Below are 25,609 nucleotides of genomic sequence, written 5' to 3' on the forward strand. Positions count from 1 at the left end.
GGCTGCTCCTCCGCACTATCAGTCCCAGTGCCGCTTGCCATTTTTGGCAGTCAAGCCCAGAAATATGCAGGAGACATAAATAATTCCTTTTTCGAATTGGGCCCGGAGGACGGGGCGCTGGCTGCCGGCAGCGGCGCCGTGCTCGCGGGCAGGGACACAACAGGCAGCCGGGGCTGGGGGGCGCACAGCACCCCCTGCCCTCGCCCCCAGGCTGTCAACTATTCACCCTCCCTAGTGCGAAGCAAAGGAGACGAGACCAGCGATCTGGCGGCAGCCCTGAGACAGGACATGTTTCTAATAGTAATTATTGCAAGGAGCTCCTCACAGAGCCCCAGGTGACAACAGGGAGGGGGTGGTCCAGAGCAGAGCAGCGTCCCCGGGGCAGGACAGGGGCCGCTGCCCGTCTCCTGCACTCTGCCCAGGCTGCTGCATCTCACCACGGCTGCTCAAATACGTTTGGTGCCCTGAGAGAGTGAACTCCTGCCCCATTCAGCACGTGTTATGAACCTGGATGCTGCCATCCATTTGGTCTTTGGCGTCTCCACTGCTGCTGCCTGCCAAGAGGCCAAAGATCACAGGCAGAGACCCACGTACTAGGGAAACAGCCATTTCTCACGTGCGTTACTGCAGGGACGACTCTCAGAGCGGCATTCAAAAGTGCTGTCAGGCTCTGAGCTTACACAAGATGTATTTTCCCCTTCCAAAGTTTCTGACAGCCTCCCCAGAACAGCTTCAAAACCTCTAAGTTTGGCCCTCCTTGGCCCCTTGCACCTCCCAGTGCCCATCAGAAAACACCAACAGATGGTGAAGACCCCATCTCCCAGGGCTGTCAGTCCAGAGCATCCTGACCACGCAGCAGCAGCACAAGGTGGTACCGAGGCGTTGGCGCTGCGATTCATCACTTGTAACAGCGTTGGGTGACAGCTTAGTGCGGTACGTCCGGCTCTGCCTTCCTTCTGCGCGGCTCGGTGGGGCTCACTTTGCTCTGACCAGGACCTACATCACCAACGGTGGGAGCCCCAGACCAACTCATGCTCTGAAAAACTCCCAATGTGTGGCTGGTATCAAAATCCACGGTGACATCTCTGCTCTTGCCAGCTAGACTGACTTGGTATGAGAGCAGCTGCTCACAGAGAAGAACACAACAGCATCTGACATAGCACTGATTCTTAACCCAGGACCTGTCACATCCAGGCTGAACAGGGGAATCACAAGAACAGGAAGAAAAGCCAGCAGGAGATGCTTTCAGGTGGAGCTGCCTGTTCTCATCATTGGTGGACACAGCCCCACTTGGTGACAGGAGCAGTCATCATCAGATGAGGAAAGGACCTTGCTCAGTCAAGGGCCACACTTCAATTGGTTCAGGTCCTCCCTCTGTGCTCACTCGCTGCTCCAGGCTCTTGCAGACAATCATCTCCCCAGGTCTGACAGCCCCTTGCACTTTCTCCCCACCCCATTGCAAATCCACTGGGAACAGCTGCACGTCCAGACTGCGCCCAGCCACCCAGCCCAAATACGCATGTCCTGTGGTAGAGAAGGGTGGAACAGAACTCCCCAACTAGACGCATCCCTCTGGCAAGTCAGAGTAGATTCATTGCCCGCATGTACCTCTCTATGCCTGTGAAGAGAAACCATACACAGGGTAACCCACTAACAGGGAAGAAAACTGCAGACTGGGCAAAACTGCTGATATACAAGCAGGGTTCAGGAAAGCATTTACAACGGGGAAGGCGCTCTGTCCCCCGGCCGGCAGGACGGGGAGGCCTGGCAGCCTTGGCGGAGGCGGTTTTGGCAGGAACCCACCACAGGGTTCCTCAGTTCTGAGGGCTGTGCCCACTGTTAGGGGCCCTACAGGAGCCTGCAGTGGTATCAGGCCTGGTCTTGCATCAGAAAGGTCTTAATCTGAATATATGGACAAGGGCTTTAAACTGGTCTGCAGCTATAGCTCAGATTGAGAAATAACCTGGCCCTCTGAAACACCCCAGGATTTCATTAGCTGACAAAAAGCTTGTCCAGCAGACTCCTCAGCCCTGAGAGACCTGCTTTGTGCCAGCGTTTACTTCAGCTCTCCGACTGCAAGAGAAAACAAAATAAAAAAAGCTGAAATATTCTCCTGGTGCCCTGAAAACAAAACACTCCAGAGTTCTGGCACCGCGGGCTGATCCTTAGTGGGCGGAGATCTGCATGGACTCCAGCTGAGCTTTGCTCTTTGACATCAGCGCAAGAACTCGCCTGCGTCTGCAAATACCACGCTTATGCAATGCTGCTAAATACATTTCCTTGCTGCTACTCACACCAGCTTGTAAATACAGCCCGGTCCAGCCACCGGCGCTGTGCACCACGGGGCTCGCACCGGCGCTCAGCGCCACAGGTGCGGGACAGCAGCTCCCGCCCTGCTGCCTCCCCTGAACCAAACTGCAAAGAGGGAGAAATCTGAAGTTTACTCACTGTGGGTGGAAAAATATTTGCTGCAGGGCTTGGTTCAATGAATAACAAGGGGATAAAAAGGCTCCAGCAACCCCAGTAAATCTGTTTCATGCTCGGCGCTTCCTTTTTTCACCGCAATCTCTGCTCGCGCTGGGTGCCAGGGGCACTGACAAACTGCTTCGCCATCCAGCGAAGCGCACGTGATGTGTGCTGCCCGGGCTGCGAACAGCGGATAATTCGGTGACACTGGAGGGAAGGGATGTGCACAGCTCCCTTCCACTCCCTGCAGACCGGGGTTCCCCAGCCACGGGGTCCAGCCCATCCTCGGTCCAAGGGCAGCGATGGCCCCGCGTCACTGGTGTCATACCTGTGTCCCCAGCCCGCAGCTCCAAAAGATGAACTGGCAGACAGCCATGGATCAAATAGGGTCCAGGGGCTGCCCTGCAGGCCCCAAATGAGCGGGGTGTCTGGGTTTTCCTTCTCACACTTTCAAAGTCTCCCCAGTCGCAGCTCGCAGCTCCAGCAGTGGGAATCGGCTGCCATGGAAACCTTGCAAGTGCCTTTTCCTAGCAGCGGCTGCCTAACGCCCAGCTGAGGAGCATTCCCTCCCCAAGACACACGGCTCCGAAATCACCCCTGCTGTCCCTCGCTGGAGCCTCTGGGCACCTGCAACGTTGAGATAAATGGTTTGGAAAACTGCTGTGAAGGAAATTTACTGCAAATGAGGCTGGGCACAAAAGGATCACAAGCCAGAAATTTGAAGAAATCCAGATATACACCACTATATTTCAGTCTTGTCCTCAGCTAATGAGTTTCTTTCAATGACATCTACTGCCACAAAGGTATTCCCTGGCGCTATCAGACCTGCAAGGAAGACAGAAACATTCCCATCCCTTGCAGGTAGACCGTGATTCAAATCACCTCCCGCCCACACCTCTCTCTCGTTAGGGCGTCACGAGCACTGTCAATAAGCCATGGGTTGTGCAGCTAAATGGGGCCGACGGGCACACAGAGGCGTGAGATTGCACTGAGAGAACGCTGAGCTGCACCGGCAGTGGGAGGCAGGAGCCCCCAAAGCTGCTTTGGTGCTGCTGGCAGCGTGGGCTTGAAAGAGTTTGGTGAGCATCCTGAAACACGAATGCAACAGAAACCCCACACGCTTACCCAGACTTGCTGAAAATTTAGGTCTTAATGATGCAGCTTGAAATCCTCTGGCTCATAGATGCTATTTAAGAAAAATTAACAGATATTTGATCCACCTGAGGTCTAAGCAAACCCACTATTAAGTGCATATCTCTTGGTAATGGCTACAAAACCACTGTGTAAGTCGTTCACCGCATGGCTTAGCTTTAGGGTTCTGCTTGGTATTTGGGTCATTTGACTTGCCCACTTCTTGATGAGAGGAGGGAGCGTTTCACAAGCCAGATAGAAATTAGTCTGACCAAACACCAAAGTGTTGCCAAAGCATTCTGCAGGCAAAGCTGAGAGGGCTGGGAGAGCACAGGGACAGATCTCATTTGCTTGAGGAGAGATGATCAACCTAGATTTTATTATTGAACTGCGAGGTCACACACTTTCTCTGGGTACACCCTTGTCATCCATCGCTTTGTTCACTTGTTGTTCTTGGCTAATCTGTCTTTAATCGCTTCAAATCACCCAGCATTCAAGGGAGATGCCATTTACGGCCTTCAATTGCCAAACTCCTACCAGTTCTTGTTGCTGCGAGCCTCCTGTGCTGTCAATCAGAGATGGTCCCTTGTTGCAAGACAGCAAGGCGAAATTTCACTATACAGAAAGACCTTCTTGTATAAGATTGGCATCTAATTACCAGAAAAAGAGAAATAGCTAATAACTCTATCAAAATACATTATAATATATTTGATGTACAGAAGAAGCAAGGCTCAGCGCCCAGGTCCGCCCCAGCAGGACCAGGTCACCACGGCTGGCGCCTGGAGACAGCCCCAGTGCTTGCCCTCCAGCCAGCCGCCTGCTCCGCGGTCCTGAACCAGACAAATAAGCCACCCCAGGATGTTTTTTCTCCCAAGAACCACCCGAATGGAAATAGTTCAACCTCTCCTCAAGGCATCTGTGGACTGGCAGTAAAGAAAATTGCAACAAATCCCTGGTCTGGAGTTAGGCCTCTTCTGGGCTCAGTTTCAGCCAGGGATTCATTTCTGCTCGCCTATTCTCTTTCTTTTGCAGGTGCTTTTCCAGCTCCTTCACTTCTAACTGTGTCTCCTCTTGGTCAGCAAGGCCCACAATGGCCAGAGGTCTCCTGACTCCGTCGCACAGACCACGTTCCAGCTCCCCTCCCCAGCACAACCTTCATCTCCGCCAGAAGACATCTTTCAGCCTCTCTAGGAAGCTTCCAGATGCTCCTTTAACTCCATTTTCTGAAGCCTATAGCGCTTTATTAGAATTTGCTCTAATCTCATTTTAATTCCTTTTGCGAAATCAATTCCTTTTGCAAACTCTTTAGCTGCTTTAGATCAGCTAATTCATTTTGCAAGACCTCCACCTCTTGTTTTAAGCCTTAATTTATAGCCTTTTGTCCTAAGATCCTGGGTTCTGTGCGGGGCTGGGTTATTTGCTCCGTCAGATTCAGACTGATACCAGCTCACAGCTTGTTCTTTTGGAACTGGCTCCTGCTGATAGCCAGACTTATCCCTGTCTAATCAGGATCAAAGTTTGGGGCCCCATTAGATGACCGAATTCACAGGAAAAAGTGACGAAGGACGTAGGCATTTTGCTGGTGCAACCCTACTTATTCATGCAGCATGAACAGCCCTGGTTCCCTGAAAAGAAACAGCACTGAAGTTTCCATCCTTATAGCTCCAGGCACACATCAGCCAAGATTTGACCCCCCTAACTTCTCTGGGATAAACCCCTAGGATCCTCCTCTTGATTTCTTCCCCTTCCTCACTGTTTCTCCAGTTTTTATTCTCTTTTGGCTCGAATTGACAAAAACTCATCAAACAGCTGCATGAAATAATATATATTTTATATATATATATATATATATAATATATATATATTTCCCAGGCCACAGCAGACACAGCGAGCAGACGTGCCCAGGAGAAAAGGAGCATATTTCCGAGGCAGAAGACCAAGGGGCCAGCTCCTGCTGACCCCGCAGCTCCCGCGAGCGCAGCCTGCGCTGAGTCACTTCTTCCCTTCGCATTGCATTCCCCCATTTGAAAACGAGGGCATGACAAAGCCTTCGACAAAATTTTGCTTCGTTTCAGATGGAAATCACAGACTCTGTAAAGACCTGACCCATTTTCCCAGCCAGCCAGCTGCCCCGGAGCAGGGGCGGTGCGGTGCAGGCGGGCAGCACGCGTTGCCTCGCACACACGCGGATCGTTCCTGCTCGGAGGATCTTGGTGTCTCTAAAATCAGTATTTCCAGTAATATTCCACGCTGGCTCTGCTCCCCTCGCGCTGGAAGCAGCTGCAGGGGACTCAGCCATCCTGCAACTGCCTGAACCGGTGGGGGAGAACGGGGCTTGTTTTCCTGCTTGTCAACCTCTGGAAGTGAAACCAGCAGTAATAAGAATGGCATTGGCAGACAGAAAGATAAGTTTACACTGTTGGTAAGACCTTAAAAGACCATTGTTTGTTTAAACTAACTCGAGGTCACAGAGATGTCCAGCTTGAGCAAACTCAGTGTGTTTTCCCCATCAAAACTGTGCGTCTGAAGTTGCTCAAAAGATGAAGCAGGATGGTGTGCACATGTGGGTCCTGCTGGCCGTGGGAGGGCGAGGGAAGATGCTGCGGTCTGAAGGAAAGCAGCAGCTCTGTGACAGAGCGCAGATCTGGGCAGCGTGGCAAGGTCAGCCCACCCTCCCAAAGCCCAGACACAGCCAGAGGACTTCACCGTCACTTCTTCCAGCTCCGGAGAAGCCCAGCCCAGCGCTGCGCCCCTGCACAGCTCGATGACACAAAACCCGAGTCTCAGCTACAACCGCCCGCTTCGGTGCATGAATGGGGATTTGGAAACCTCGCAGAGGGCATGGATGTGGTTTGCAGCCCCGCTCTGTCCTATCCAGCGCTGCCTAGAGGCATTGAAAACTCGTACATGCCGCGTCCTGGCCTGGAAACCACAACTGCTTCACTCTCCAGCTCCAGCAGCCTTGACCTCTCCCAGCCCCTCGCGCACTCCCGAGACTCATACTTCTCTTGAGATCACACTGGGCTTGTGTTTTCCATCCTCACGTGATTAATAAATTATGCCCTGCAGACATTTAAGCAGCACATGTTTATTTTTCCATCAATAGAAAGAGAATGTTTATTTGATCTGGGAGGCCTATTTTCCATTGTCTGAATTTAGAGTTCAAAACAAAAACTTCAGATATTAGGTGATTTACGAGACTCTCCTAAGAATAGCTCAGCCTATTCTCGTCAGTGAATCTCCCGTTTTGCTCTTAGCAGCATCCCAGCAAAGCAATGGATGAAAGAGGAATCAAAGTCAGTGGCGACTGGGACACATTTGCAAATGCTTGGGAACCCTGACATTCCATCCAGCTCTGCCCCGACAGGGCCCTGCGAACACCGTGGGACCTCCCGTGCACCACCTCACGAAACATGAATGATCTTTTGTTCAAGTTACGATAACTCGCAGCTTTAGCTCTTGGATTGTTGTTCTCTCAGGCTGTGGCATCCAACCCCAGCTCCTGCTGAGTTGGGCGCAAATACCTCTAAATTTAACCTCAATTTCTGGACCGCAGAACAAACTTCACTTACTGCATGTTTTCCTCCCTCCATAAACCTACGTGGTGCATCATGGAAAGCGTATTCTGTCCTCAGAGCCCAGAGCAGAGGGAAGAACAGGGATGGGAGGCACCGGACTGCGACTCCTATGAATCCCTGCAAAAGCATTTCCAAATCATTTCAGTTTTTAGACGAAAAAAATCCGAATAGTCTATAGGGGAAAAACACCCAAACCAACCCACTCTCAGAAAAAAAAACCCCTACATCTTGCTGAAATACAGTTTTCAGTTAGAAAATGGCTTTGCTGTGTTTTTCTTGCAGCAGCTGCAGCTGTAACAGCAACGCTTCCAGGGCCCTGGGAAAGGACAGCGCGGGAAGGGAGGACGAGCAGCGCGGGAAGGGAGGACGAGCAGTGCGGGAAGGGAGGACGAGCAGCGCGGGAAGGGAGGACGAGCAGCGCGGGAAGGGAGGACGAGCAGCGCGGGAAGGGAGGACGGGCCGATCGCTGCCAGCGGGAGGGAGCCAAGGACAAGGGCCCCTTGGCACGGTGAGAACTCCCGTACGCGGTCCTGCTCGCCCTTGGGCTCAGGGAAGCAGCCCTGCAGAGGGGGCACACGCCGAGCTCTCTGCGAGCAGAGCAAGGAGCCGGCATTCCTCCTCCTACTCCTCCTCCTCCTCCTCCTCCTCCTCCTCGGGAGGTGCAGCGAGCACATGCGAGGCAACCCCTCCGCGCCGGGGGGGCTCGGGAGTGTGGTTCCCACCTCTATATAAAGCCTCCGGTTTCCTGTGATGCCGAGTGTGTGGGCGCCAGAGAAATGGCTGTTTTCAGTCGGGGATGACGGTACCGGGTGAGCGCCCGCTTCCCACGGCGTGGCAGCGCCGGCAAGGCACGAGCCGATGGTGCGGCCAGGAGCGTCTTCGGGGAGAGGATTTGCTTCCCACTGTCCTTTTGCTGCTCTAATCCCCTCCTTCCCCCGGAGATGCCAAAGCTGTGTTCACAGCTCAGTGAAATGCCCGAATTCACGCTGTTCCCTGCAAGGCTCTTTGGCAGGGGCAGAGCAATAGCTGCGTACACAGCCCCAGCTCCCCGGCCCCAGGTGTAAATAGCAATAACTCACCAGCACCCACCTGGGCCCAGCCCGTATCCCTGTACCATTTCTCTGGATAAGGAGCAAAAGACAACTGGTATTTACAGAGCAAGGAAGGTCCCTAAGGTTGCAGCTTAAGGGATAAATCTTGAAAAGCAAATAAGCCAGTCTGTTGGTAGAGCGGGCAGAGCCAAAAGCAGGGAGAACAAACATCAGCCGTACTGCAAAATAGGCTCAAATTCAACAGGAGGTTCCCCAAAACAATAAATCAGTCTGATGAGGTGCCTACTGGGGGAAACAGGTCACCATTCCCTGCTGCAGGGATGCTCATCCCTATTGACCTGTCTGGGGAGGGCAGTTAATGGCTCCAACCTGCTCCCTGCGTAAACCCAGCCTCCACTGACGCCGGCTCCATTTGCCTGCTCGATGCCGCTGTACCAGTGCCAGGGTTTCCTTCCCACGGCGGATGGGGCAGGACCCATTCCTACCCCGCCATGTTGTGGCATGGGATGTCAGACCCGATGTGAGAGGGGACAACAGGCCAGGGCTGCTCAGATCAGCCCCCGCGAGCGACCCCCTGGGCTGGCAACCTGAGCTCACAGGCTCGCAACCCCTAATTTCCGGAATACGTCAGAAAAGTGTAATTAAGGAGCCCTCCCCTTCTGGTGGAAGTCTGCTTGTGTCAACAGAGAGACAGGAATATTTAGGAGACTTCTTTTTCCATCCTGCTAATTTTAGCCCCTTATATAACATTTCTTTTCAATACAACCCAGTTTCTGGAGCCCCCTGAAGGAACAGCACTTCTCATTTATCTTACACCAGTGCCCAAAATACTCCCCAGAGCCCGGGGGCTGGCTCTGGGCTCCCCACCGCACGTGGGGCCAGCGCTGCCCACAGCAGCCCCAGGTTTAAATGGACCAGTGCGGGGGGGGTGGAGGCAAAAGGAGCGATGCCCTAATGCAGCGGGGAAGGAATAAACCCCCGGTCCCCCTGGGGGACACCAGCTCCAGCTACCCCCGTGCAAACACCAGCAGTGAAGGGGGTGCTGGTGCGACCCCTCCCCAGCCTCCACACTCTAACGCCTGAACCCCCCGGCAAGACCCGAAGCTCCATGTGCAGACGCTTCAGCTTTCAGCCCTTACAGCAAACGCTCTCAGCCCCCTCCTGCTCGGCCTCCGGCTGTCATCTTTGACGGGAGCGGTTCTTACCTTCCTAAATAAACCTCAAAGCTTGATTGTGAAGCTCCAGAACGCATCAAAAATACATCAAAATAACTCAAAACTCCCTTTGACAGGCCACAGAAAGTTTGCAATTAGCATTTCAAAGCCACGATCCCGCACGGAAGGCAAAAACAAACAAGGCAGCGCAGACACCCAATCCTGTCAATTATCCAGCTGGGTTTTTTGCACAAGAACCTGGAGAAGCCGCAGAAGCGCCCGAGGCCGCGCTCACCCCCGCCGCGGCACTGCCCAACGCAGCAGCTTTGCACATGTGGTGAGTTTGGGCTTCTCTGCCTGGTTTTCCACGTAAAAAGCTGGGTTATGCAGCACCACTGGGCAGCTCGGAGCGCGTTGGTGCGACGCAGCTGCGGGTCCGTGGTGATCCGGCCAGCTACCTGGTTTAAAAGTAAATCTTTGCTACTACTAAGGGGAAAAAAAGGCCCTGCCTGCAAGCAGAGAGAACAGTGGAGACGCCAGTGAAATGCCACGTGTAAGAAACGGTGTGAGCGGAGGAAAGCACGGTGATTCCCTGCGAGAACCGGCTCTTCCCACGCCGTGGGTGCGGACCCACCGACCCGCTGCAGCTCCCCACCAGCGCAGAGCAAGTGTGAGCATTTGCACGCCACCTCGATACAGCGGCAATGACAGAGTCACCGAGCCAGGCCTCTGAGCTCAGTATCCACCAAGGATTTCTAGCGAAGCTTTGAGTAAATAATGAGCACCTTATTTCGCTTTACAGTGATTAATCTAAGGGATAATGCATTAATTTGCCAGTGCTGGGAGAATTTGTTTTTTCCTCAAAAAAGAAGTTTTGTGATGAAAACTTCACTCTAAGCCGATAAAACACAACCCCCTGTGCCCATGCTATAGTAATAAATGCTTTTAGCACTGGCCTAGAAAACATTTTCTCTCTCTGCAGCAGAGTGGTGCAGTTTCCTCCTCTATCTAGGAAAGTAAAGTCTTTCTCTCATTCCCAGCATCTCCTATGAAGACCTGGCAAGGGGATGAACAGCGTTCTCCAGTCTTCATGGGTGGCCCCTGCCTTCCCGTCTCCTTTCTCTTAGGAGCGAGAGTGCAGCCCTTGGCCCAGGGTGCCTGCCCGGCCCCGAGGCACAGGGACCACCCTCCCGAACACTACTGCAGCGTAAATAGATATGATTCATAAAGTCTGACGATGAATTTGGCAGCTGATCCTCCGAACAAAGCCCTGAAGAGGTGGAACCAGCCACAGTCTTCATGATTGCATTAGTCAGCATGAAGGAAATCACCGCAGTCGCTCTGATGTGTGAATTCAGCACAGCTGATCTAAGTGTTGGCAGAAAAATTATTTTCATCACAATCTTGAGCTGTTTGACCTTCTCATTGAAAACGATACCACAGAACATTGTTATTTCCCAGCTACCTAAGTGCCGGCAGCAGCACCAGGTCCTGAGCTGGCATCGATCAGCATGAACCCACCGCATGCGGCAGGGCTGGAACCACTTACGCTGAGAAGCTGCACAACAGGTAAATAACGAAAACTGCGTTTAAATGTTAACACCCCTAGCACCTCACAGACCAGAATTAGAATAAGCGATAAAGCAGTAACCTTCCTTTGCATTAGCCTATTGTTTTGGATTGAAGTTGTGGATAGCGTGTTACAGCTGTTAGCAGCTGTAACATGAACACATGAAGACAGCGGTCTCCAGGTCACCAGTCGCTGGTGGCTGGTGCAGGGTCACATCGCCGGGGTACGGGCAGGGAATCGGGCAGAGGGAGCGCTGCGGGAGCTGAGGTTCTGCCCCACGTGCGCCAGCGGGGTCCCCTCACCCGCTCCCCTCCCACCTCGGCAGTGCCACGGTGACTGGGGGTGCAGAGGGGGACGATGGGCTGCGCTCCGCCCGCACAGCTGCCTGGGCTGCAGAGGGGGACGATGGGCTGCGCTCCGCCCGCACAGCTGCCTGGGCTGCGGAGGGGGACGATGGGCTGCGCTCCGCCCGCACAGCTGCCTGGGCTGCGGAGGGGGACGATGGGCTGCGCTCCGCCCGCACAGCTGCATGGGCTGCAGAGGGGGACGATGGGCTGCGCTCTGCCCGCACAGCTGCCTGGGCTGCAGAGGGGGACGATGGGCTGCGCTCCGCCCGCACAGCTGCCTGGGCTGCAGAGGAGGACGATGGGCTGCGCTCCGCCCGCACAGCTGCCTGGGCTGCGGAGGGGGACGATGGGCTGCGCTCCGCCCGCACAGCTGCCTGGGCTGCAGAGGGGGACGATGGGCTGCGCTCCGCCCGCACAGCTGCCTGGGCTGCAGAGAGGGACGATGGGCTGCGCTCCGCCCGCACAGCTGCCTGGGCTGCAGAGGGGGACGATGGGCTGCGCTCTGCCCGCACAGCTGCCTGGGCTGCAGAGGGGGACGATGGGCTGCGCTCCGCCCGCACAGCTGCCTGGGCTGCAGAGGGGGACGATGGGCTGCGCTCTGCCCGCACAGCTGCCTGGGCTGCAGAGGGGGACGATGGGCTGCGCTCCGCCCGCACAGCTGCCTGGGCTGCAGAGGGGGACGATGGGCTGCGCTCCGCCCGCACAGCTGCCTGGGCTGCAGAGGGGGACGATGGGCTGCGCTCTGCCCGCACAGCTGCCTGGGCTGCAGAGGGGGACGATGGGCTGCGCTCCGCCCGCACAGCTGCCTGGGCTGCAGAGGGGGACGATGGGCTGCGCTCTGCCCGCACAGCTGCCTGGGCTGCAGAGGGGGACGATGGGCTGCGCTCTGCCCGCACAGCTGCCTGGGCTGCAGAGGGGGACGATGGGCTGCGCTCCGCCCGCACAGCTGCCTGGGCTGCGGAGGGGGACGATGGGCTGCGCTCCGCCCGCACAGCTGCCTGGGCTGCAGAGGGGGACGATGGGCTGCGCTCCGCCCGCACAGCTGCCTGGGCTGCAGAGGGGGACGATGGGCTGCGCTCCGCCCGCACAGCTGCCTGGGCTGCAGAGAGGGACGATGGGCTGCGCTCCGCCCGCACAGCTGCCTGGGCTGCAGAGGGGGACGATGGGCTGCGCTCCGCCCGCACAGCTGCCTGGGCTGCAGAGGGGGACGATGGGCTGCGCTCCGCCCGCACAGCTGCCTGGGCTGCAGAGGGGGACGATGGGCTGCGCTCCGCCCGCACAGCTGCCTGGGCTGCAGAGGGGGACGATGGGCGCTCTGCCCGCACAGCTGCCTGGGCTGCAGAGGGGGACGATGGGCTGCGCTCTGCCCGCACAGCTGCCTGACGAGCTGCTGCAGCCCTGCCTGCAATCCCGCTCTCAAAGCCTGTCCCTAAGGCAATGGAAATATTAATTACAAGCGTATCATACCAGTGTTTGTGAATTTGTCAGCAAGGCCCATTAGTGAGGCTGTTGAAAACCATAAAATATTTGTAAGGTAAGAACCTACAGAAAGGGAAAATTAAACCTAGCGAGAGCTGCTCTGCTGATGTGAGCCCATCCTCCCAACCCAGGGGGCAGTTCAGGGGTTGCTGCGCTGATGACCGCCCCCTGGGTCCCGGGTGCCACCCAGAGAGAAGATGCTGTGACAGCGCGAGGTGTGCTGAGGGGCTGGAGCACCCCGGGGGTGGGTGACAGCCTGGATGGACATCCCATGCACAAGGGGTGTTCGGGTTCTGTGATTCCTGGAGGCTACTCCAGCCCGGGGTCCCCGCGGGTGGGCGGTGCCGGGGCTCAGCACCGCTGCTGATGGGGCGTCTCAGCCTTGGAGGAGAGATGAGCAACTATGGGGAGAAACTAAAACCAGGACAAAAAGCTCGGCTTACAGCAAGAAACAGAGACAACTCTTGCCTTGCAGCCTAAGCAGTACAAAGGATTTTGTTCAGACATTTCTCACCTTACATTGATCCACCTCAACCTTGAACACAATCCAGCTGTATTTATGTCCTGAAAGAATATCCCCCAAGCAGGTCAGCACAAGGCAGTAGGACTCCCCCTTACTGGGATTCACAACTGGAAAAGGGGAGGGAACCTCTATGAACATTTGCATTACCTACATTTTACATAGCAACAAAGAAAGGAAAGAAATATAATAACAGAAAATTTACATTTAAATAGGAAAGGAAGATGGGGTTCTAGAGGAAACACAACACAACGGTACCAACACCCTTTTGAAGAGCCCCACGAGGGCAGTACTGAAAGCAGATGGGAGCAAGCAGGGGTTAATGTGGTCAAGTGAGAGGATCCAAGGTGCGAGCAGCGAGTGAGCAGCCCTGCCCAGCACAAACCCCTCACTGTGGGGTGGGAGAGCGACCTGGGCTTGGCCGGGCTCAAATAAAGGAGATGCAGGTGTGGGAGGATGGAGACGAAAGGAAAAATAAACACGAGAGCGCACAGACAGAGGAGCTGTCAGTGCAAATACAGGAGAAACACCGTAACTGTCATCACACGCTATCACATAATTTAATGCCTTAAACCCCCTGGGTTTTGGGTAACTGACACTTCAATCCTCTACTTGTGTCGGGCCAGAGCAGCTGTTGCTGCACAGAGAGCTCTCCTGCCCCAGGTCACCCACCCCTCGCTGCCACCAGCAGCCGCGTGGCATCAGGCGTTGGAGGGGACGGAGAACAGCGTCGCGCTGGACGTTCTCGCTCCTCAGCGCGGAGCTGGAACCCGGGTGTGCTCACACAGCGATCCACACCGGATTGCCTGTCCAGGTCACGGGTGGCGCGGTCACCCACCCAGCACGTGTCCCGGGAGCGTTTGCCCGGGTTACGCTGGAGGCTGCAGCCGCCGGCACCAACTTCTGCACCGGCACAGCCAGGAGCGGCCGAGGAGCCGCGGCACTTTGCTTCTCGGCTGAGGTTCTTATTGTGACAAGTGAATCATCAGGAACAACTCTAACAAAGATAGTGTCATAAACTTCACAGAAAAATTATATCCCTCTGGTTATGTGTTACATTTTGAGACTAAGCTGAAGAACAAGGCATTTCTCATTTAAAACCATCCCCTGTGTTTGCCTGGGGAAAAATACAATCCTTACAAGCCTTGTTTTCTTATTTCCATGTAATCTGCCTTTGTGGAAGTTGAGACTAAAGACAGCCCTTGTTAACCTTGCTCCCTTAGACATTTTCAGAGGTAGAGGCTGCCTGTGTATTTGGTTTTTTATTCTCTCCCTCTTCAAAGAATCACGGAACCTCTTTTGGGAGGGAGGAAGGGTCCAGATGGACGCCAGCAAGCGGGCAGTGCCACGAGTCCCCCCTCACCCGAGCTTCACTCACCATGCAGCCACCGATGCACTTGGGCTGCAGATCCTGAACTTCTTAATGAGGATAATTCAAGGTTGGCCCCAGCTCTAATGCTCCTGCTGAAGGATGGAGAGTGGAGGTACTCCTTCCAGCTTTGTCTCTTTCCCACGGACAAGGAGCTATGAAATCCAAGGCTTTACATGCTGCTATCCCACAGGTTCCCAGTGGGAAAACAGCCCATTGACTCACAACAGACTGGAGAGCAGGGATGCAGGGGAGCAGAACACAAAGAGGCCAACTGCACAGCGAATGCTTCGGATTTGCACTGTTCAGTGTGTGTGCGCACGGTGTGCCAGACCCTTGCACTTCCCTCGGCTAAGGGAGACAAACGCAGCCCCAGCTTTATGGGAGCTGACTTCCAGCCTCACAGCTCCTTTAGTTAATACCTACAAAGCTTGATACCTTGTGCAAGGAGAGAAATATTAATCCAAAGTCCAGAATGCAGTCCACAGGAGCAGATCTTACTCCCAGCCAGGCACCAGCCAACTCCCCAGCTGCAATAGGGCACCCGGTGAGACACAGAAGACACAAGAATCAAAGTTCTAACCCTGGCATTTAATTCAGGTTCCACGTGCGAGTGTGTCTGCAGAGATAAAGGGCAGCCAGGGTAAATTCCTGGGCACAGCGGCTGAACTGCCAAAATAGAGTTAAACGCCACCACGTTCCTGGTACTGACATTCTTGGAAATCAAGCCAAGAAATCAGACTTTAGGGAAAGATCAAAGGATAAGCAATTCTCACTGACCTTTTTTTGTTGTTGTTGTTTTTAACCTCTAATCAGATTTGCAGGAGGTGAAATGTGTTTTAGAGACAAGAACAGGCTGCCCCTCCAGAGGACTCCCTGCCCTGCCGGACCCACGTTAACTGTGTCCCAAAGCAGCAGCCGTGCCGTGACTCATACTTTCCACTGCCCATAATCCCGCTCAGTAGGGTGCAGGCTTAAGAGTTTTCCTCTGACTTCAGTTTTGCTACGATTTATGCACCTGCTTTGAAAGAGCCCTTGAGAAACCTGACAGTGGAGAAAAAAGGAGCCGGTTTTATCTGCCTGATGGACGGGCTGAAAAAATAACCCACCGCAGAGGAATTCAGCGTTACCAGAAGAATAACATCTGCATCCATAACTTTCTACCAGGCTGTGAGTAATCAAAAATAAACTACTAGAAACACTTTGTCAGAACACAGGCAGAGCTTAAGCAAAAGAACAAGCAGCTCGGCAGTCAGAAGCGTGCGGTTGACATAAGACAGAGCAAACGTCGTTTCCAAAGCACGCCAATGAATTAGGGACGAGCGCACGCTCGAGGCCCCGGCCCCGTGTCTGGCTCCCAGCGCCACCCGCAGTGGTCCCCTTTATCTCCCGCACCCTTCCCAGGCCTCCCAAGCCAAGCAGGAGGTAGCAGGTACTTCTGTAAAAGACTTTTTATGGAGCTCTTGGAAAGTCAATAAATAAAATCCTAAGTTTTGACATGCCCATTATTTTAGGAAAAGTGGCTTTTTTCTGTTGTCCCTGGGTCTGAACCAGCAAATACCACTTCAAGTCCACTTGGTAGGTGCAGTTTTGTACATCATGACAGACCGTGTCACTCTTGCACCTCAATTCTGCAGGTGACAACCCACGAGACCTCCCCCATTGTCCTGCTTAAGGGGAGGGGTGGCGGGAGATAAAGGGGATAACAGGGAGCGTCTGCCACGGTTTATTGTCGCCTTGCCTTAAACCTTGACACCCATCCAGCCCCCTAGGTCTACAATCAACATGGTTTATGCCTCTCATCCTCCCTGCAGCCCACCCTGAACACAACTAATTGCACCTGATTTCCCCACCAGTCACTCGCTTTCAGCCCAGTGCATCCTCTGCCTTTTGATGGCATTGGCCACCAGCACCATCCCAAGGTAAAGAGCTTTTTGCTGGGCTCAAACGCCTCTCCCACTTTATTTCAAGCTCTCTGTTCTGCACTGCACACCACTGCAGAATGGAAAATACAGATTGGATTTCCTCACTGGTTCCCATGAATGCTGAGTTCACCTCAAAGGATGAACTCCTTCGTTGCTCCCATCCTGCAAAGAGCTTCCACGAGAAGCTCGGTGTCTTCCACCAGGCCTGCAATCCAGCGTCCTGCCCTTTACCACCTCACACAAGATACAGCCGCAAACCAGGCGGATTTCCTTGGGTTACTGTTTATTTGGCATCATTGGAAAGCTTTATTGGCCTAAGGTGTGGATTTTTCCTGTCTCATAAACTGTTCCCTCCACCTAGAGAAACACCAGTGAGTGTGCGACATGCGCTGGAAAAACAAACAGTTTTACAGCTGGGTTTCTGGAAGCTTTCGGTAAATAGCTGCACCTGGCTCTAAGTGTACTTTGTTCTAAGTGGTGATAGTGTCTACCCGCCTGATGTGGTGCTTTCTGAGATCGTTAATTAAGAAAATGTTGAGTTTTACTGGTGTTTGCATTTGGGGCTGTGTTTTGAACATATGAATGAATGAACCCCCTGGAGAAAATTATTATTATGCTGGAATGGAAAGCTAAGAAATATATGAATAATATAGACAGGCTCTCTTAAAAACAGCTTGGTTTATCCAATTCATTTCTAGAAAGTCATATTACCCAGCTGGGAGTATATAAATGATGCAAAATGGCCAGGGTGTTGAGCTATTTTGGGATATTTCGAATCCAAATGATAATATCTTGGTACTGCTGTGATGGATTTATCAAGTGCTAATCCTTCTGAACTCGCTCTCACTCTGCAGTCAATGAGCAGCTCTTCTCAGAAAAGCTCTGGAGCCTCTACCATCCGTCATCTTGATGACTGCAAATATCTCTTTAATGGCACGAGCCCCAGCAATGATTTGCACCTATATAAGAGCAGGAAATGTTAAGAATGCTCCTTTCCCTGGAGCTTCCCTGAATGTTAATAACGGGAAATGGACACACGACAGCGGGAAGAGACTTTGAAATTTGCTGGTCTACGTTAAAGACGGATCCCGTAGGTGACACCTCCAGGTCACCTGTGGCCTTCGCCCTTCTTAGTGCAGGCACCTCACTCTATACAAATCTTCTTGTATCATTAAACAAATCTAAAAGGAGCAGATTCAATGCTTTATGCACTTGCACACCCTTCCCCCAGCAGTGGGGGAAGCATTCACTTGGAAATCTCAATTATAACACAGCTGTCAGCTCTATAATTAGACCAGTTAAGTCATTTTGAACATGGTATCTGTTGTTCACCTCGAGTAACAAATGACCTGCCATTCCACCCACACTTTGTGCACCTTCCCAAGGACTTAAAACCATACATACAGGACTTAAAAACACACACACACATGTTTCTGCCACAAAATGAATCTCCACTGCTCTGCAAAGCCTGGTGTGGACACGTAGCTGTGGGCTCAGCTCGGACCTCCTGCCGGAGGTGAAGGAGGGAGGTTGCTCTCATTGCTTCTCCTTTAACAGAGCTCAAATTAAAAGGCTTGGATCAAATGCTGCCAGAAACACTGTCAGCGCTGGGAAGGGGCTCATGGGGATGGCAATAGCGATACGAAAGAGCCATCAGCCCAGAGCTCCCTCAGGCCTTTGCCAGCACACAACACACGATTCATCGGCCCAGCACTCCGGAGAAGCCCAACGCACACTCGCCTCTTACTGCCTCATATGAAATCTCATGAGCCACCAGAGATCCCTGGAAATGGTAGGGAAATATAAACGAGACCAAATCACACACGCCTGAGCCTTAGTGCTGGTATACCATCGACTTCTGAACCCAAAGAAACTCTGTATTTTGGGGTATCAGACAATCCCACGGCAACCAGCCTTCCAGACATTGGCAGTGGATCAATATAGCAGTCATTAATCAGAAAAACAGGTCTTTTTACCTAATCTACCCTTTTTAAATAAAACAAACAAAAAAAAAGTCATTTTCCGCATACATATGCTGTAAAACTGCCACATGTCCAAGTTATTTTGGGATAACGTGTGGTAGGGTCACAGAGCACCTGTGATGGAATAATTTGTTGGAGAATGCTTTTATTCGCCCCTCAGTGAGTAACTCCATCACAAACACGAGGTAGCCTTTGCTGTCCACAGTCCCCATGGCTTCAGATACACAATCGAGGAGTGAACTGCCTCACATGTAGTGCACACAAAAACCTGCCCCTGGGGAGTCAGTGCCAAGCCGGCGTACGGTAAAGCCAAGCCGGCGTACGGTAAAGCCAAGCCGGCGTACGGTAAAGCCAAGCCGGCGTACGGTAAAGCCAAGCCGGCGTACGGTAAAGCCAAGCCTGGCTGCCCGCAGCCCAGCGCCCAGAGCCAGGCGGGCTCAGCAGGCTCCCAGCTAAGCCCTTCTCCCTGCCCGAGCTCATACAGCACCTTGCTGTTGAGAAAATAACATAATTGCACATCAAGCACTAAGTCTAATGAAACCATATTGATTTTGTTGTCAAGGCCTATGTTTCTAGGATTGCTGGCCCACCAAGATGTGTTTTCCGGACCGTACAGAGACAGGAAAGCGCAGAGAAATCCCATTAACGATAGAATAAACAACACAGCAAAGCAACAGTGCTGGTTTCCTATTAAAATCTGTCACCTTTAGGATTTTAGTGTGCTTGGCATCTTTCCTCCTACTTGATGATGGACGGTTTCAAATGGTACTAGGTCACTGGTCATTAATTAGATATGTATTTTATACTGTACCCTGACCAAGAGAAATCGCACTATTGTGAGCAGCTTCTGGCTGCAGAGCTGGATGATGCTGAGCAGGGATTTAATATATGGGGGACTGTCCAAGTTTAAAATCCATGCCCAAATCCAGTGGCGGGTTTGTGACCCCTGGAGTAACGTGGGATAATTCCGTCATTATTCGTCGCAAATAGTTTTTGAAGTGCAGAGTTGCAAGCGAATGCCCAAGAGATGACCTGAGCGTGAATGATGAAAACGGACAAGTCTGAGGAGCCTGAGGGGGCCATAACTCCTGCATTCACCACCGGTGTGGACACCTCAGAGAGGAGGCAAAGGGCACCGTCATCGCTCCAAGAAAACCATCAAGCGGAGAAAATAAAAAGGTGGCTTCATCCTGCATTTGAGGACAGGAGGCAAATATTGAGGCAACATGCTCTGTCCTCATCTGGTCCTCTGCCTCTTCAGGGGCCAAACAGGACCCTGCTGCCGGCCCTGTTGCCAAGAGGTTTAGCTGGTGATAAATGTCTCCTTGGCATCCTTGCCTCTGTGTGACCACAGCACCCAGGTTGCCCGAATGGACAGCTGGCTCCTCCATGGCACTGATCCGCTTCAGGAGAACACGGGCACAGCCTTGGTCTGCTCCGCTGGGACACACTACGTTATGAAAGCACACGTGAAAGCGAAACCTGCATGTACATGCTTTGCTGAATTAAACTGGAATAAATTAATGGCAGAGAAATTGCATTCAATATTGGGTGTAGGTTCTTGCACCTAGACACTACTCTTGTTTCCCATAAATATCCCACAGACAGGGCAGGGAGCTGGAGGCCACTTTCCAATGCCAACGGAGAAAACATCACTATCCAGCAACCTCTTCATCTCAGCGTAGGCAGAAACTATGACAAACATCAGGTCTCCCTATGATAATCGCTGCACAAAGACTCAGTGCCAGCTACCTGGAGGCCTTAATTGTGCTTGGAAGTGCTGTTCTCCCAGGCGTTTTGCTTCCACACGATCTGCAGGGTGGCAGCTTCCCAGCACAGCCTCCCCAGGAGCGCCTCTTCCTCAGGACACAGCAGACTTCCATGCAAGAGCACACTGTCCAGAAGGAAAACAGAGCCCGGGATGCATATTAATTACCTGTGGCACGAAGCCCAGGCAAGTTCGCTGTTCCATGGTTGAGCTATAAATCTGTTCAAATAGGATTCTGACCACATCTGCCTTGTTTATATGATAAGATTTTATGGCCATGTGATTCTTCACCTGGAGAGGAATAGTATCCCTGTGCGGCCAGTTAAAGACCAAGACGGATTATCTAGCAAAAAAAGACCTCGATGTTCTCCACAGGCCAGAGAGCATCTGCCTGTCCTGCTGCCGTGTTCCTGGGGCTGGGGGAGAACCCCGCTCAGGAGTTGTTTAAATGTCTATAACAGTGTCATCCCTTTGTTTCCCCCAGCGAAAAGCTTCAGAATAACAGAAATGTTTAACCCTTCCATGCAATGGGAGACGGATGGCTGAATCAGGGAAAAAGTCAGATTCCCTTCCACGTTTCAGCCATACTTCACATCTCCTGGGTCAATTGTAGCCACGAAAAGCGGAAAAGACCTTAACGGCCACACAGGATGCAGGGGCTGAGGTCCACGAGGTGCTTCGCTGTGGTTGAGCAGTGTTCCAGCTGCAGGGGTAACTGCTGCTGTGCTTGCAACGAGCCCTGGGCAACAAGACACAAGGCACCAGCTCAGCTGGGTGGTTTGGCAACACCTGCATGGCTGACGTGGTGTGGGAAACACCTGTCTGCAGCTCAGACCCGAGCTGGGAGCTGGGAAAGCTCTGGTGTTCCAGTGTGCCTCAGTTCCCCTGCCTGCACGAGGGGCCTGGGCAGACTCGGCGGAGCGCTCTGTGACCCCCAGGAGGAGCACGGCGGAGCCCCAGCAGAGAGCAGCCTTCACGGCCAGCTGGACGAGGCGCCTTCGCACGCAGAACCAAGAAAGTACCCAAACTGGCCAAAAAAACCCGCAGGCTGTTGAACATCTGTTCCGCAGAAACAATCTCTCCAGGCCTCTTGGATGCTGCAGATGACACATTAACCGTATGCACTGTAGAATTTTAATTCAAGAAGGGAAATGTCCTTGTTTTCATAGAAACTTCACCAGCACACACTCCTGGCTTCCTCGGTCAAATGGGCCCTTTAATTGCACCATGATTTGCTCCTGATTTCCTACATGCTTCATGTTAAGCAGATGCTTAACACTTGTTGACTTCAAGGAGGGTACTCACATGCTGAAAGTTACACATGTACTGAAGTTTGCTGTTCTTAGCAAGGCTTTCGTTTCACCTCTAGTAAGATCCAGGCAGAGGATCAGCTGGATCTGAGCATCATTGACACCCCGGGCAGAGCGGGAGGGTCAGCCGGCTGCTTTGACACTCACTCTTAAGAGATAACTTTGTAAAAGGGCATGGGAAGGCATCTTCCATTCCTTGTTATTGCATGAACATACAGCTCCAAAAATCCCCACTCTGCTGGGTCACAGAGGAAAATATATGAAATAATCCATATTCATTAGAGTTCTTAATCCCTCACACACCAGAATTCAGCAGGCTGCTAATGAAGAAGACGATTATAAAGCACTTCACACAAACAGCAAACCAGAACAGGTGCAATGGCTGAAGCTTTGCCATATTTTGCTCTCTGTTCTTTGGCACAGGGTGTCACTACTTTAAGCAAAACGTATTGAAACATCCCAGCAGTTTAAGGAGTCAGTCTGAAAGGAGAAGAGGTGACATTTAAGATTAATCATTAGGTATTGACCACCTAAGACACTAAATCAAAAAGGTGACAGCTGGCCAAACTAAGCTTTATCTGCGTTCCTCCTGAAGATACAAGCAGAGCTGATGCTGCACCCGCGGGGCAGTGAAAAGGCAAACTCTGTGTGCTTTTCCCCTTGAATTAGGGCTCAGATGTGCGAGTAATGGGCAAAGTAGTAGCACCCAAAGCATTCCCATTCTACCAAAACAAGCGTGGGCAAAGCAAAGAATGACTTTCTGTCTTTTGCAGACGTTGGTCAGAGGAGCAAGAGATGATAACAATCACCTTTTTGAGTTTGTGCAGGAAGCTCACAGCAAAGCCATGACCCCTGATCTGCCAACACCAGCCGCGTCTCTGCCCAACAGACCACTGACCTCCCAATTGGGGGTCTCAGCCCTCCTGCATGGACCCATCAGAGCAGCACAACGCCAGGGGGATGAACTCAAAGACATCGAGATGAATTTCAACTCACCAGAAACACTTTGGGAAAGACCACAGCAAGGTCAATGGCGAAGAACTCCTACTGAAAGAAACGGGCCTTGAAAGAGGGAGCTGCGGTGTAATTTTGATGCAAAAGATCATTCTGTGGGCAGGAAACGGGAGCCCGTCACCACTGCTGTGGCTTATGCTCCCCCTAAAATGCTAAGTAAAATAAATACTCCAGCAGGTAGGTGATAATGTAGGGAGCAAGGGATGAAATGACAGCCGAGATTTGAACTGTTTAAGGACTTGGTAAAAAAGAAGAGACTCAGTAGTTAGTTTCCCTTAGGGTATAAAGTGCTTAATTACTGATAGAAAGGATCTCATTTGCTGACCGTTTAAACATGCAAGTGCACTGTATGCAACGATACCTTTTATTTTGCACACAATTACCCTGTTCTTCCACACACAGATTAAATAATTGCTTGTATAAACTGCAAGATACATATTCCAACTACTTGATTTGCATGCTAAATCACAGCAGCGGCGCGTACAACCCAGCTCTTCACCCTCCCCTGCACACAGGCCTGCTTAGGTCCGCTCAAATCAAGGCCACAGATTACGTCCGTGTGGAAAGTATCAGTAACGCACTCGCGTGCCAAGATCAGCACGGAGTGTGTGGTGGATGCTTCCCGGTTGCTTCAGGGTTAGTTTATAGCAGCAAAACCTGTGATGCAACCAGCTTCGGTGAATTAAGGGGCCCAGCCACAGCAATAGCTTTCTCTCCACCTCTGCCCCACATGCTGTTTTGGAGATCGGTGCGAGGGACGACAGCAGGTCCAGCACACAGCCCTGCTGCACACTGGGATCCCCAGGAGGTGAGGTGAGCAGGCCATTCTTCTACCACTCCTCTGAACAGGACAGTTCGCTTATGGGATTAACAGTTACAGAAACTAAACCCCCTACCTTTCTACAGCAGTTTTCCTTTACTCTAAAACGTGTTTATGACCTGTTTTGGGGTAGCACACACAAACTGTGAGCCAGGACAATGTTGCACTCAGTGCTATATAAGCATGGAACAAAAAGATATAACTTCGTACAAAGAGTTTATAAATCAAACAAGTTACATCTATTACTCCTGGAAATGGCATCACCATGCCCAGGGTCCCTGCACCATGAAGCAAGTTTTCCGGAAAACAGTGCAAACTAAGAAGTGTTTTACAGCCACTTTACAAGAGACTCTTAACAGCATCTTTTAAAATAACTACTAAGTCAAGTGGGTTTCACTCATAGCCAGAAACTTTATCAAATTTGTTCTTTAGCTTAATGGACTTGCAAAAATAATGGAATTACACCCACACTGGTATTCAGTAGAGAAAAGAGAGAGGCCATACATCACCTTATTGGAGCCCAGTGAATCTACCTAACATGAGGTCTCATATTGCAGCAGGTAGATTGCATATGCTACAGCTGGCTCTGGCCAAGGCTGCAGGTGTTAAATGAGACCGGACCCTGGGATTGCTGCAAGTCTGAAGTGACTCCTATAGAATAACATTGTGTGTAAACACAGAGAACACGAACACGTCAATTAGCGAAACAAACCCCGATACCTGATGTGATCTAGAATGAAGTACATCTCATGTTTGATGGAAATACCTCCTTACAGGACAGCATGTCCCATCGTGCTGAGCCACATACAGGAGGAGGTTGAACACACACAGCGGGTGTTGGGTCTGTGGGTACCCAGGGTGGCATGAAAAGCTCTCTTGAATAACATCTGCTGCAGTCAAGGCAGGGCCAGTAGGTCTCAAATCAGCGAGAACCAATCAGAATTCACACACTACATCTCATCTGCTTCAAATTTACCTTGAAGGATCAAAATAACAAGAAGTAGGACCCAGTATACCCAGAGTCAGCTACAAAGCCCACGACATTGCCAAAATAAAGAAAGTAAATGCCAGTCATGCCATTTGGCATCTCCTCCAGAAGACGAACTAGGGCTGGTGTGTTTGAGAGCTCTCCTAGTACCAGAAGATCCTCAGCTCTCCTGGGACACTGGATCCACACAACCCCCCCATAGTCCCTCCCAATCTCGATCCTTTGCCAACCTGGCAGGTACGTTGCACTGAAAACCAGAGGTACTGTTCTGCGAGCCCGCCTTCCTTGTAGGAACAGGTATCACACTTTAAAGACGTGGCTTTTCTTAGCTAAATGCTGCAAAACCTGCTGAGATCAGACTCTTACCTGGGGAAGATTAGAAGCTAAGAACAATTGTGTGTCAACTAACCCGAGCTTATTTCGGCTCGCTGGCAACAGGCATGGAGTACGACTGTAAAGTGAGGGGGCATTTGCTGCCTGAATGTTGGTACTTGTTCGTTTTCCATCTCTATCCCAACAGAAGCCGTTCTTCCCCAGAGTGACCCGTTCCTGAGCGGCAGCAGCCAGGACAATCGGACACGGATGCTCACACAGCGCTCAGTCCAAGGGCCGAGGGGAAGCACCAGAGCGAGCTCTGCAGCCCGAGCGGCCAGGATAAGGCCATGTCGGCCCAGAAAAGGCTCCAAACCGCTGTCCTCAGCCTCTGTCCTACACCAGTCGACTTCAGATGTAGCGGCTCCCATACACTGAGTGGTGGATTCGCTTACACAAAACACAGCTACAAAAGGCTGATGTCTGCTCCAGTCTGCTCTGCCTGTACAGACCAGCTTTCCTTCCTGCCTGTATCTGGGAGATTCTCCTATTTACTATTTCTTCTGCATTGTCATATTGAAGTGTAGACTGATAACAGTGACTGCACCAGACAGCCACGAGGATTAATTAAAGTTTGTGAAGCACTTTAAGATCCTCAGATGAAAGGAACTAAGAAACGCGATGTATAATTATTATGTATTATTAATAAACTCCTGGCACATTGACAAGAAATCAGACAACACGTTCTTCTTTCACTTTTCTAAAAAGGTTTCTCTTTTATGCTATGAAGTACCGATTTACCAAAAATTCACAAATAAGTAAAC

General features: G+C 51.9%; 1 protein-coding gene and 1 long non-coding RNA gene across 4 annotated transcripts in view; one reads left to right on the plus strand and one right to left on the minus strand.

Moving 5' to 3' along the window:
- Positions 1-25,609, minus strand: part of KCNB1 (potassium voltage-gated channel subfamily B member 1) — a 104,749-nt gene that overhangs the window by 68,249 nt on the left and 10,891 nt on the right. The gene's annotated exons all lie outside the window — the stretch shown is intronic.
- Positions 7,586-18,129, plus strand: LOC139829242 (uncharacterized). The gene is made up of 3 exons (XR_011741651.1): positions 7,586-7,683; positions 10,422-10,950; positions 15,483-18,129. It is a non-coding gene; the product is annotated as an uncharacterized lncRNA (long non-coding RNA).

This window comes from Patagioenas fasciata, chromosome 16, assembly GCF_037038585.1.
Source record: "Patagioenas fasciata isolate bPatFas1 chromosome 16, bPatFas1.hap1, whole genome shotgun sequence".
Taxonomy (NCBI): domain Eukaryota; kingdom Metazoa; phylum Chordata; class Aves; order Columbiformes; family Columbidae; genus Patagioenas; species Patagioenas fasciata.